This window comes from Anser cygnoides, chromosome 3 (genome assembly GCF_040182565.1).
Source record: "Anser cygnoides isolate HZ-2024a breed goose chromosome 3, Taihu_goose_T2T_genome, whole genome shotgun sequence".
Taxonomy (NCBI): Eukaryota; Metazoa; Chordata; class Aves; order Anseriformes; family Anatidae; genus Anser; species Anser cygnoides.
In genome coordinates, this window is record NC_089875.1 from 40,384,876 (window position 1) to 40,396,984 (window position 12,109).

Consider the following 12,109-nt stretch of genomic DNA (forward strand, 5'->3'; position numbering starts at 1 on the left):
CTGGAGCTATGGGTACCATTGCAGGTTTCCTTATGTTACCTTTCAAACCAACCAGCCAACCTGGAAGTTTACTACCTATAAATGCATGTTGTTTTGATGTACAGTTTGTATGCTTGCATGCCACTCCCTGCCTATTCAGGTCTTTTTCTTCACTCAGGATTCAGTTTCTTATTAAGAGAAATCAAACAAACAAACAAAAGACAACCCGCCAAAGTTTGTTTTTATGAACATCTTCCTCCCTCCTCACCAACTTATGGATAATTTGATATACACATAAATGACCTGTTTCCATAACCATTCCCATTCCTGAACTCAATAGTCTCCACGTATTTTAGTTTGAAATAAAGCAAGTTAAATTTTGCATCCAGTTTAAAGGTTCCTGCCCTGAAGATGGAAAACGTTAGCTGTATAAACATGGTTAAAAGAACAACTGCTTCTGTTTGCAGAATGCTTCTTGGGAGAGCTCTTTGTGGCATAAATATAAGTTTTAGCCAGCATTATCTCTGTTACGAGTTAGAGTAGCTCATAAAATTAACAAATAAATAAATTGATTACTTCAGATTTAAATGAAAATGTAAAGATACATTTCTTAAGACTACATGCTAGCCCATTACAAATCTGAGGAATTTACTAAAATGGCAGAAGACTTACCTTCAGAAGAATTGGTGAGGAGGCTGTTGTTTCCATTTTACCTTGTACCTGATCAAATGCTTAGCAAGACTTAGTTTAATGCTGACTCCCTCCACCCCTGTAGTGGTTTTAAAAAAAAAAAAAAAAAAAGTCTAAGCACTCCTATAGGCTTGGCAAACTGAATAGCAGTAACATCTGGCTTTCTGCCTGAAATTAATTGGAGAAATGTATTACAGGCTATGCTCTTATCATCAGCTGCCAAGAAGCATTTGTATAATAATTCTTTACAAGGGGGAAAAAGGAGGATTTTTCTTTTTCTTTCCAGAGCTTTGTGGGTACCAGACAACTCTGTCAAGCAGATAACGGTTAGGAACTGACTGGTGAATATCAGAGAAATAGAAAGTTATAGTATTTAGCTTTTCCTTTAAAAAGTGCAATTCCAAATATAGAGGAACATAGTTATCATACCCTCTGGATTTCAGCATGAAGAACTCAGAAGAAAAAGTTTCAGCTTTAAGATGCTCCGCCCAGGTATGTCTTCTCCGAGGGCTGCAAGCCAGCCCTACCCCTCCTCTGAAATGGTGGACAGGAGCACTGCCTGCCAGGCCCGCGGCCTGAGGGCAGGCATAGCTCCTTCCCTCTGGGCTGCTGTGAGGCTCAGCTCCATGAAAAGCCTATGTTCTTGTGGCCAGTGGCTTACTAGGAGAGTACGACAGCTGCCACGGTGCTCAAACACCAGGTTAATTCCTCCGTGCAACCTCAAGCGAGCAGATGCCCCCCTCAGGCACTGGTGGCCTTCTCCCCCGGCCTGGCCCAGATGTGGCTGTGGGGGCTCAGGGCCCACCCTGGCCAAGGAGAGGCCTGGCCACCGTCGATGTGAGGGGCTGCGGAGGGAGCCACTGCACTCACTTTCAGGCTACCAAAGCCTTCCTGTGGAACTGGCAGCTATGCTAGCCAGGCAGTGGATTTCTTGCCTCCTCACTAAGAGCAGGTTCCTGCCTGCTTGGTGGCACATGAAGCCATGAGGACTGGCACCCACTTCTGGAGCTGTTTGTAGGCAGAGCAGATGTAACACAGCTTCATGGGCCACAGCCGTGCGCTGTTGGCTGGTGAGCCAGCTAGCTTGGGAGCCACAATCCCAAGTCTTCTTGCGTTAACACTGGCAAATAACATAAGTTTCCCCAAGTACATGAAGGTTTTCAGATCACCACAGCAGAATTCACCTCATGCTGGCCTGGCTCCACTGGCCGACGGCAGCTCATGGGGTGCAGACCCACACCTGCTGCTTGCTGTGTCCTGGGCAGGGACAGCAGCCTCAGGAGGAGCTGGGTGCAGGCAACGTCATGAAGGCAGCAGGCACCTGTGACACTGCATGCTAATTAAAGCGTTAATTGAAAGTAAACCTTTCTATTTAGGCACTGACTAATACCTTATTTCAAACAACAGCAACACCACAAAATGCCCAGTTATTCCTCTATTCATCTTTTCAAACATCGTCCTCTACCACAAATCTAATCATTTCAGTGTTTTGTCCCAAAGAGCAATATCATGAACACACACGTGGCAGGCTTTTCCCCAGTGCATGAATTCTGTTTTCCTATCGGTGAACAGAGATAATTACAAGCTTTTCAAGTCATCCATAAAAATAAAGGTGATGGCCCCAGCGTGAGACTGTACGTCAGCTCCTAGGCTTATCTTTTAATCAAGTACTGTTTAAACATACATACAACAGCAAGTGTACAGATGGTTGGTTGAGCAGAAAAAAGCTCTGGGTTGGGTACTTCTGTCATGACTTTCAGATACACTTTTATAAAGAGGCAGTCATAATTAAGTTGTGGAAGACTTTGTGAAGGTTTGTGTGGTTTTTTTTTCGTAAAATAAATACTTTTTTTGTTTTGTTTTCACACACACTTGTTAGGCTTTTCTGCAGAGTTTGATTAGCAAAATAGCATCTCAGGAAAATAAATAGTCCCCAGGCATGGATTCTCAGTCATGTTTACTGATAGAGCAAACCAATTAGGTAGAGCTAGGCTTACATACCAAATTAAAAATCTAATGCTGAAATTGGGAATCAATCTCCCCATTAGTATTTCCAGTGATGTTACCAGGATGGCGCTTACACGTGTATCCAGGCCTGATTTACTGTTCAATGTCATATTCTTTTCTTCTGCATCTAAATAAATGTATAAGTCGGCAGTTTCTTTAGAATGGTTACTATAATATATGGGAGAACATTTGTTTTTTATTATTCAAAAATACCTTATCTGATATACTGTATTAATACATACCAGATTTTGAACCAAGTTTTTCTCTCCTAAACCATGCAAATATGAAACTTCATATAACCATCCATATAACCCTCCAGCTTCAGAAAGTAGAGCATTAAGGCAAACCTCACAGTGTAACACTAAACCCACGCAAGATGTCAGTGCTGCAGCTTTTAAAATCACCATATGTCTCTTCTTGTTCCCAGGCTTTCCCTTCCTAGGCTTCTTTTTTGATCTCTCTTTTTGTACACCTTGAAACTACTCTATTTCCCCAATCCCCAGTTATATGTTCTTCACTTCTTGGCTCTTGCTCTTAGTTTCAAAAGGTTTATATTTATTTAATTTTCCCTGTTAAAAGGATATGAAAAAAATCATACCTGGACATGAACAAACAACCAGACAAGATGTGATGGTGGGACTGCTGAGAAATTGCAGTGTTTTCATCTGCCATTTGGGTTTGTCAGGGGAAAAAGATTGTGAAAGAAATGATGATCATTTACTGCCAGGGAAGAAAGAAATGGATTGCATAGGTTAGAGTTTATTAGTTTTTATATAAGCAGAACCCGAAGGACAGATATGTATTAAAATAAATATTTTTGAAATTATAGCATTTGTGCTGGGGGGGGGGGGGGGGGGGGGGGGGAGGATCTTCCTTGAGGTCAGCAGCCCACATAAATTCTACAAAGCCCTAGTGAGCCAGCCCCAGCAGCATGCATCAGGGAGCCCAGTGTACTTTCAGAGCACATGGAAAGATGAAGGCTCCTGGTAACTCCTCGTTCTTCAACGCAGAACAAAACCCATCTCCATGCTATAAGCAGAACCCCCCAACCTGAAAGAGTACCCAAACAGCTTCTGAGATAGGTGCACTTAGGATTCAGAGCATCACGTCCTCTTCCCAGAGGGCAGCTTTCTAAGGAGGGCTTGCCCTTTTGCAGAAGCAGGTGAGGGGTGCTCTTGCTGCCCACCTCTGCACAGAAGGCGTTTAAAGATGTAGGACACCTGGTGAAAGCCCAGCTCCCAGTCTCCAGCACCAGTGAGCGGGGATGCAGGCCAGACAGACACGCAGGAGAGAAACCAGCACACAGGGCAGCCGCTGGCTCTGGCCACGCTCACCCTCCTGCCCGCACTTCAAGGGGTGTTTGTGCACACAGTGTTACAGGCTTTGGACCAGGAGACACATTGTGCAGCAGGGATTCAGACATTGCCCTGTTCAGATGCATGCTTTAAATATTTCCTGCATGGGAGCCTGGAGAGTTTCCTGTGTAGTGTAGGAGGATGTAATAGGATGCACGCTTTTACTAAGAGTGGAAAAAACTGTGAAGATGCTGACCCCTCCTGTTCTGCCTTTGAAGAAAACCCTGGATGAACCATAGTAAGTGCAGCTCTGTTATAGGTCTTCTTTTCCCTTATTACATTAATAATCAGTTGCACATCAAGAACCATGATCCAAGAATCACAATCAAGGCCTCTTTGACTGAAGAGTTACTTTGTGTTTTGCTTGCTCAAAAAGCAGAATTTAGGAATAAATACTATTTAACATCACATACACTTGTATTTTAGCTGGGTAGGCTACGTGATGCAGACAGGTATAGATCTATAGGCACAGATACTCAGCTAGCTATATATTAAATGTAGTTAATAGTAGAAACCTAAATATAAATTTAAACAGGGGAGCGTACTTAATCTGTTCATGTACTCTGAATTTCGAAAAATTTGAAATACCAACTATTTTGATGCATTTTTGTACTCCCTCGCAACATTATTTATAGCCAGTCTGCCTCTGCCGCCAGCACCAGGCAGCTCTTGCTCCTCCCGCAGCGGCGGTGCGAGTGAGCGCAAATCCCCATCCCTCTCGTGGCTCCGATGATCCCGCAGTGCCACCTACTTGTTGCTGCGAGTTTTTGCAAGGAAAAAACAAACCAGAAGCGAAACCAACTACTTCTCTAATATGTTATTTATTAGAGAAGTGTTTTGCTTGGTTTGTCTACCCCACCCTCCCTCCCCCCCGCAATTCCAACATTCATTTGTTTATAGAATATTTCAAAATTCTCTCTTTTATTTCAAATGTAGATGTCTCTGATTTATTACTATGACATACAAAACATCATCTGAACGCCATACAAAGTTACCAGACTTCTAACAGGCGATGAAGAAGGGACCCTTTAGAACAGCAGTTATTACAAATGTAATTAATTGCAGAAAAATTCCTTTCTTCTCATGACAATGTCATATGGAAACAAGAACAAGAGGTAGTTTACATTGCAGCCCCAGGCAAATATAAGCCTCTAAGAGCAATAAGCATGCACGTAAGAGCCTTTGGCAGTAACACAGCAAAAGTCAATGGAGCTGCTCCTGCAGTTAATAGATGCACTTAAGGCCCTACCTGCACTGCAGAAAAACAGTAGCACAATGGTTAGCCTCCATCTAACTCTGTAGGTATAATGTAAGCACATAAGTAGCTTGAACAGCTTTCTTTCATTCTTAAAATTAGTGTGGCTTCTCACTGTTGTATGAGAAGTTTTCTCTTCCCTTAGATCCATATCTCAGGTACATATGTGGTAATCTGTGCCTTCACATGATAAAAGCGATGCCAAACCAAACAAAAATAAATATGCTTCTAGCACTTATAGCGACACAACACAATTTGAAATCACAAACATTAAAAGCTTAAAAGATAACAAGTGTTAAATAATTCCTCTTGCCACCCAGCTTCCTTTAGAAAAAGTAAATAAACAGTATTAATTGTGTGAGCGCTAATGCATGACCTTCCCATTTGTAGCGTAGAAACTGATTTTATAACCTGGATCAAAACATTTTGCCTTCAGTATGTGCATGTGTGTCTGCGTGTGTGTAATTACAGCCTTTGGCACACAAATGTTTTCATACAGGTTATACATGGCCTGTGGGTGCCCTCTTTGGCATAGCATAGGTTGAAGCAGTGGTGCATGATGTCAGCACAAGTCAGGGCCTCTGATAAATGGGTAAGGGATAATGTTTTATAACCAGGACCTTCACTTCCATCTGATCTTCAGATTTTTGTTTGACACTGGCAAGTGAGAATGAGAAAGCGCCCAGCAATTACAGAGGCCAACTTCCTATAAAAGCAGAGAAGCCCTCTGCATTTGCAAGGATCAAATCCGTGAAAAACCCTAACAGACTATGAAATAGACTGTTTTATTACTATTGCTTTTTAATGTGTTGTCTTGTTTAAAAGGATTCTGTTCTCTTAAGCAACATACAGGCATCCATAAAAATGCTTTTATAATCACATAGTTTTAGAACATCTTGAAGGATATCTGCACGAAAACACAGAAGTCAGTGGATGGCACTGTTGGCTTGTAAGTAGAAAAACATTTACTAAATTATAAAACATATACAGATTTCAAGGGTAACTGTACATTGATTTATGTGTGCCTAGCACCTTGTAAATTTCCTACATTTAAGCAAGTCTACCTTTCTTAAAGTTTATTTCCTTTCTAATACATCAAAATTGATGGTTATATAATTCTGACATTTTGTAGCTTACTTGCAGTAGAAAGTGTTTGGACAAAATATTAGACTGAAAAAAAAAATCATCCCTACAATCACTGCAAGGTGCGGTCTTGAAAAAACTGAGAAATATCTGACTTCTGTAGTCCATAAACACATAGCCCGGAGACTTGGTTTACTGAAATATTGTGAAAATTACGTATTTTTCCATCTGTAGAGTACCTTAGAGACTTGCTCTTTAATTCAGGCTCCAATGACTGTCTCAGCTAATTGCCTTTTCCCTGAGGGTCCTTCGGCACTCTGAGCATCTTTGAAACACGCTAAGATAGGGAAAACAACATCGCTGGAAAAGTGCGATGTGGTACAGTATGCAGAGAGGCCACACAAGTCCTATGAGAAGACGTTCGTCTTCTCTGGAACACAGCATGCCTTGCGAGGTTTGTGCCTGGCTACATTTATGCTGTGCTGAAGTTAAAATGCTACCTGCAGGAGGAACGGGGGATCCTGAAATTTCTTCTGCAGATTGCATGTGTGGGCACAGGGAAATGACTGCCAGGCACATTTACCAAAGGTTTACAGGGTGAGGCTTCTCTCCTACATTAACTGCAGGGCTGTTTCTATTAAAAATAAATGCATTTTAAGGTCATACGTACATTTTGAACACAAACCAAAATCTAGTCTCAGTGTCAGACTTAACATTTTGGATATGTTCTTGCCATAAGAAAGCTTGTAAGCTTTCTTGAAGGAGAAAGATGAAGACTGCACACCCCTGTAGAATGGATGGACCAGGCACAGGCACACTGACATACACTGTGGGCCTTCAGTGTGATTTGCATTCAAATCAGCCAAGGAATTATCTCCTGGGCAAGACCCAGCAGAGCATTGCAACAGGATCTGGATTTTGTTAGGAATACAAGGTTTCCCTCCTCATTCTGTATATCGCTTACATGTGTGAATACCCAGAGCTGAATTAGGAAACCTGCTAGACTTTAGGACGGTTCCTCCATTGTTATTCTGGGTGTAAAGGACTTACAGACCAGGGTCTGGAGCACTGGAGACAAGGGAAAGACCCCCCTTCTGAAGTTGGTGGGGGAACTGGAATACCTTTGAGCTCAGTCTTGCATGCTAGCTAGGGAGGAAGGGGAGCCAAGCCCATCAGCAGCTGGCCAGGGGCAGAGAGCCTAGACCTCCCTGCGTGCTGTTCTTCACCTGGAGATTTCTGCAGAGCTGATCACATTGTTACGTTGTGTTGAAAGTGATATTTTAAAAATAGTTGTCCCACAGTTTTTCAGCTGGAATACATCAAGTCTCTCCAGGTACTGGCAACCACCCAGCTCATGTCTGGACGCTGCTGGTGCCACAAGCAGCACTAAAACCTTGAGGCGTGTCATGAAGCAGAGGCTCTCCTCACTGCCCTGTAATGGGAAATCTCCCCCAGAATTTTGCTAGTTTGTTATGCAGACAGGGATGAGTTGTGAAGATCAAATATTTCAAGACACGGAAGTAGTGAGGACATAGGATATGGTGTAACTCTATTAAACGTGGAGATACCCAGGTGCAGGAATACAATTAAAATGACAAGTTTCTGAATTTGACCTTGGAACAATTACGCTAGCCAGCATTTCCAGGCTTTGGGGGGTATTTCAAGGTTTTTCCACTATATCTTTCTCTCTCCCTTTAGGTTCACTTTGAGAACAGAAAAATTAAAGTCATGTCACTCACAATTATGTAACTAAAGAAAAAAATAGGACAGAAGGGTTTACAAAAACATGGTAAAACTTGAAGTCTTCCACATCAGATTAAAATTCACACTAAGCTAACTCCCCGGTGTGTTTACAGAAGTGTTTTAGAATCCTCCTATTGTACAATTCAGGAAAGATACCAAAACAGTGAAAACTCAAATCATCGAGAACTCCTACTAACCTGCACAGATTTTAACAGATTTGTGGTGTAATCCTTATCAACGGAGCTCTAAAAGTTGAGCAGGTTTAAGTATTGATTGCAAAGTGTATTAAAATGTATTTCTATTTAAACCTTTTTCTTAAGATCTATTAATTAACCGTGCAATTGTGTTAGTGACAGAGTATTATTTTGAACCCTGAGTTTGTGAAGTAATTTGCCACAAGCTTGTATTAGACAGGGCTGATATTCCCTCACTACTGAGCTCTGTGAGGCTAGTACAGCCATAAATGGACAAGAACATTGATTTTATTTGAGCTTACATTAGTCATCATGCCTTATCACGCAAGGCTGGCAGTGATAAAAGCCAGAAGGTTTTGCACAGTGCAGGCTCAGCATGCTCTCCCTGTCCTGCTGCCCCTCCCCTGGGGCTGCCTGCAGAAGTCTTCACGCAACTCCCACAGCCCAACTCATGTCTCAGTTGGACTGACACAAAGAAATACCTTCACTGCAGTGCACAGGTGTAGCGGCAGGTCGGGTGAGTGATTTGCACAGCTTGCTTTCACTCACTGCCATTTTTCTCTGAAGTGCTCAGAGGAAACCTGCTTAAATTACCATTTGGCACTGTTCCCATAAGGTCAAACCTTGGCTTCCATGGCAGTTGCATGGATACCTTCATTTTGGAAGTGTAATGGCTCCTCTGCCCAGCTCACATGTAAACACTGCTGCTTTGGGTATTGTCCTAAGTGTCTGACTCCCCAAAAGAGATTTCATCTCTTTTTGGCAGTAGCAAACCTGCTTGCTAATGCAATTCAATGGGGTTTTTAATCAGTGCCACCAGGCTGCTCACTGGGCAGCTCCCAGACATCTGTCATGTATTTCCCACATCTGACAACTTTTCCCAAGGCACCCACACCATTTATCAAGGAAGGCACATGATGTTGTTTGTTACCAAAACCTGTTCTGATAATGCATGTGTAATGAGGTGGATAATGCCTTGTGAGTGGGAGTGCCCAGCCTTAATAGGCACAAATATGCACTAAATGTCTTCTGAGTCATCTGCACAAAAAAATCTTGTATTTATACACAATAATCGTATTTGAAAAATATTAAGACTGAAATACAAGATTTTTCTTTTAATTTTTACTTTGCAGCTCTTAATCAGAGAAAAAAGCACAGAAAACAAAAATAGCTCTGTTATTGTTGTGGTGATATCACCACTGAGAAGTCCACAAAACCTAGGTACAAAGAACACAACTGAACATTACAAAGCTCAAAATAAACAGAGAGGACAGAAATGTTAAAAGAGATGTGTAAGCTCGGGGGGAGGCTGTGCTCATTTGCCCAGTAGCCATGCCTGTAGTGTTGACAGCAGAAGCGATCCCAACCAGTTTGTGATTTTTTTTTCTTCTGCATAAATGAGAAGCTATTACCTTGTAGCATAAGCAACAGTCCAAGAGCAAGATCAATTTTAAAAGCAGTCTTTCACATTCCTTGAAAAGAATTTCAATATGAATTTTCCCTTGCTATCTTTTCCCCTAAGGGGTTACAGCACCAACAACTTTGTCATGCACTTCTGCAGGCTGAGGTTGTTGGTGGGACAACACTTTGCTTCAAGCCCAGACTCCTAGGACACAGAACATTGCCTTTTCCAGTGGCACAGTTACTCAGCTCTGTATTTCTCCACAAATATCACACACACACACACAGATTTCTAGGTTGGAAGAGACCTCAAGATCATCGAGTCCAACCTCCGACCTAACACTAAGTACTCCACTAAACCATATCGCTAAGCTCTACATCTAAACGTCTTTTAAAGACCTCCAGGGATGGTGACTCCACCACCTCCCTGGGCAGCCCGTTCCAATGCTTAATAACCCTTTCGGTAAAGAAGTACTTCCTAACATCCAACCTAAAACTCCCCTGTCGCAACTTTCGCCCATTCCCCCTCGTCCTGTCACCAGGCACGTGGGAGAACAGACCAACCCCCACCTCTCTACAGCCTCCTTTAAGGTAACTGTAGAGAGCGATAAGGTCACCCCTGAGCCTCCTCTATATGTCCTTTGATTTCCTATTTCTTTCTGTTCCCCATTCCCCAGCTCCTCCCCCACAGTAGATAAATTTATTTATTACCAGGAAACCCTCCTTTATCACTCCTACACATTTGCCCCCAGTGATGGCCAGCATCTTTCTTTTATCCCCTGCCCAGATGCCTGGGGAACAAATGCCACAGAGATGCGGATGCTTACTGGATTCCCCCTGAGCTGGCATGTGGGGCTGCAGCCACTCCCACGATCCAAGCCCCTGGGGGAGCTACCTCCCTTCTGCAAGATGGCACCTACTGAGCTGGAGCAGTGTTTGAGGCCACGTAACTCTGTCAGCTCCTGCATGAGAATTACTGCTTCAGCAATTAACTGATCTGTGTGTTTATGGGATTAAAGGATCTGGCTTCTCTTACTAGGTCAGTTTACCCTGTTACAATTAGCCTTATCCTTGTCTTATAATTAGTCTCACAACGAATCCCCAGAGCTTATTCTAGACTGAACTTTGGAAATGTGCAGATTCACATCCCACTTGTGTAACTGAAAACATAGTTTATAAACTCACACAACTCTGGATGTTCTACGTGCATATTCATGAAATGCCAAAACCTAGTGATTTAAGTTTGAACATGAGTTCTCTTTTTCTCTCTTTTTTTTTTTAATTTAATTGGTCATAGGAGTTCAGAACTACATGGATCTGGTAATTTTGTGGAATAAAATAAACCAGATTATAGTATAATAAGAGCATTATTATTAGTATCTACAGGTAAATTAGGATTGAGAGCACCTGGAAGCAAAGGAATTTCCAAGCATAGACCAAGGCATTTATGGAGTGCATTAAATAGTTCTTACTGAGGAATTTCATGAATGAACTGACATTTCTCATTCACTTGTGTAACAGCATCATGTCTGTTCACCTCTAGTCTTTTAGTAGTCCACTCCCTAGCAGGTTACCATGCTCAGAACCACCACTGCCCCATCCTCTGCTGGGTAAGCAGAGCACATAGGGTGCACCACTGCTGCATGACCTACCCTCACCTTAACTCAGTGAGCTGGATAGATGTTAGCAAGGTCTGAACTGAAAGTAGCTATGTCATCAACAAGGCTTATGGATTTGCTTGCGCACTCTGAGACATGAATGAATCCACCTAGCTTTCAAACTAGAGCTTGCCTGGAACAGAGTGCGAGTCACCACTGCTCTGCAGTGTGCCTGGCTTACTGTGTCCATGCTTTATTGGCAACTGCAATCTAAGAACACAAACCGATAGTAAAATGCTCTCATTTTATGCATGTGGTGATTTCCTCCCCCTAAGAGCAGATGGTAAGTTGAATCCTGACTTTCAACTTGAAATATCTCCAGTAGAGATATTAATCTGAGCTAGTTGTAGAGCTGCCTCTTTAGTCAATTGAGACAAATAGCCTCTTTCATGAGGGAATTGTCTGGCCTCTATTAGATGTCAGCATTAGATGAGTCATTCTGCAAGAGGCTGATGAAGCTCACCTAAAATATAAAATAACTTCCCCTTTTATCAGCAGATGCATATTGTATCACTGAATATCACATCACATACTCAGTGCATAGAACATCCTTGGGGATTTTAGTTGCAGCTGACTTGTGTGCAATGACTATATCACAGGCCCAGACAGCATCTTCTGTAACCAGCTAAGCTGTTTGATTCAGTGATCTTCAAGCTTTGCTTATTGGTAACAGAAGGAACCAATGCTTGTGTCACCCACAGTTACTGGCACTCTCTCCAACACGAGCTGAAGCTCTAAAATCCT

At 42.4% G+C, this 12,109-nt stretch overlaps 1 protein-coding gene across 2 annotated transcripts in view; it reads right to left on the bottom strand.

Annotated features, from left to right (window-relative positions):
- Positions 1-1,869, bottom strand: part of FMN2 (formin 2) — a 184,859-nt gene extending 182,990 nt beyond the window's left edge. The window contains exons 1-2 of one of the 2 annotated variants that reach the window (XM_066993979.1): positions 1,854-1,869; positions 652-748 (exon numbers count right to left, since the gene is read on the bottom strand). The gene's annotated coding sequence lies outside the window, so the exon portion shown is untranslated. Of the gene's footprint in view, positions 1-651; positions 749-1,098; positions 1,789-1,853 lie in introns of those variants that run through there. The other variant, XM_066993978.1, reaches the window with a different exon arrangement.
- Positions 1,870-12,109: the final 10,240 nt, after the last annotated feature.